The following is a 2,120-nucleotide window of genomic DNA, read 5'->3' as shown; positions in this document are numbered from 1 at the left end:
GTTCCTGTTCATTTACCCAGTTTTTCCATCTCCATCCGTCCCTCAGTTTGTGTTTTCTTCATTACTTCCATTTCATTCTTCAAGTCTTGCACCGCTTCCCTTACCTGTTTGATTGCTTTTTCTTGTTTCTCTTGGTTTTCTTGGGTATCTTTGAGCGATTTATTCATTTCCTCTACCTTTTTGTTTGTGATCTCTATTTGTTTATGGCAGTTTTTCACCTCCTGTTTAAGGTCTTCTATTATTTTCATATAATTCACTTTTGAGTCGATTTCTTCTAATTCTTCTAGAGTAGGGTGTACAATTCTTCTTATTTCGGGATCCCTGGATTCTGGTGATGTCATGTTGCCTTTCAGGTTGTTGGAGGAATTCTTACATTGGCGCCTTCCCATCTCTTCCTTCAGATGGAGCCAGGAGAGGCCTGGTGTCTTGATTCAGTCTTTGCTGTGACTGACTCTCTGGGTGTATCTCTTCAATGTAGAAGCAGGAACTGTCCCGTCCGGATGGAACTCTTCAGCAGCTAAACATGCTACTCCAAGTAATCCTGGGGGTTCTGATGAAAGTGGGTATGGGGACCTTCAACCTGTGAGTAATCCTTCACCAGTTAGCACTTCTTTTCAAACAAGTATTAGAGTCTCAAAGAATTTTTACAACATTTCCTGGTAGTTCAAGATCAGATCCGGTCCCTAGCTGCTGCTCCCATGAAAATATGTCAGTATCCCTGAGGTGACCCATAGGGCTATATGTGTACTTCTGAAAGAACAGTGATACTTCTTTATCAGGAAGTCAGTTCTGGTAGAGACGGAGCACAAAGAATAAGGAATAGAGCCACTGCCTTTCTACAGGTCCCCAACTCAGGGTTAGTATCTTCATTGTCGTGGATATTTCCCTTTGCTTCCTCTTTCATTGTCATGATCCTGTGGCTTCTCTGCCTCCCTTGCTTACTAACCTTTTTCAGAAGCTTTGATTTTCAGGATCACTTTAATTTCTTCTAGTAGAATGAACACCTCCAAGCTCTTTTCCTCTTTCAGACCCTTCTTTGTAGGACTATGCTCCTCCCCAGCAGGAAGTACTTTTAACTACTTAACTTACCTCCCTTCCCACTGAGCCTGTATTCAGTGACAAAAATCATGATCAGGTTACACTAAAATTGGCATAATGGATATGGGGGTACCTAGTTGCTTTTGATTAAATATGAGACTTGTCCTTGGAGAGATTTCCTGCTTGACCTTGTACATCTTGTCAAAAGCTCATGACTACAGAGACCATAAGACAATGTTTGAGTATCTGACATTATTAAATGATAACACTATCAATCTTTTTCTAGACTCATGTTTATACTCATCAATTTGTTTTGCTGTCAAGTTTAGTCAGTTAAGCTTTTTTTTTAAAAAAGCATATATTCCTGAGAAGGTTCCATGTATAATCAACTGTGAACAAAGCATGAGTGATCATCCGTGGATGAATCATGTTTTTTAATCTCTGCCAATTATGGCTCAAGGAATATCTTGGAAGACTGGGTGTAAAGAGGGTAAGAGCTGGGAGATGAGGAGAGCTGTGGAAAGCTGAGCTCTGGACATGACATGGCTACCACACACATCTGCATCAGCTCACACCAGTTGTGTCCACCTGCATAAGATCAAGCCAGTTAAAAACTCCATACTGGTTGGGAGAGGCATTCTCATGTCCCTACTCCTAATTGGAGGTGCTATTGACAGTTGATGGCTGTTGAGGGAGAGAGAGTTACCCTTTTTTTTGGGGGGGGGTAATGTGACTGCTGGTGCATATATATTCTTAGATATAGGTATCCATTGAAATGATCTGACTGGTGGTACAGTTGAGTTTATTTATGTTATGTCCTTTATTTTCTGCCTGCTCTGTCTATCTTTGTGAAGGGGTGTTGAGGTTTCCATGTAGAATAGTGGAGTTGCTTCTTTTTCATAGTTATTTTGTCAAAGTTTGTCCCATTTGTATTTTGGAGCTCTATCCTTTCTTAGGTGTATACAAATGCAAATTAAGGATAAAGGATTAGAGAATCAATCCTTTTGCCATTATGTAGTCCCCTTGAAAATTTTCTTTAGTCAAAAGCCGTTCATTGCCTGATCATTGCCTGAAATATAGAT

This window comes from Microtus oregoni, unplaced genomic scaffold (genome assembly GCF_018167655.1).
Source record: "Microtus oregoni isolate MIOR12 unplaced genomic scaffold, Mior012 000142F_ref0000161, whole genome shotgun sequence".
Classification (NCBI taxonomy): domain Eukaryota; kingdom Metazoa; phylum Chordata; class Mammalia; order Rodentia; family Cricetidae; genus Microtus; species Microtus oregoni.
This window is presented reverse-complemented; position numbering follows the sequence as displayed.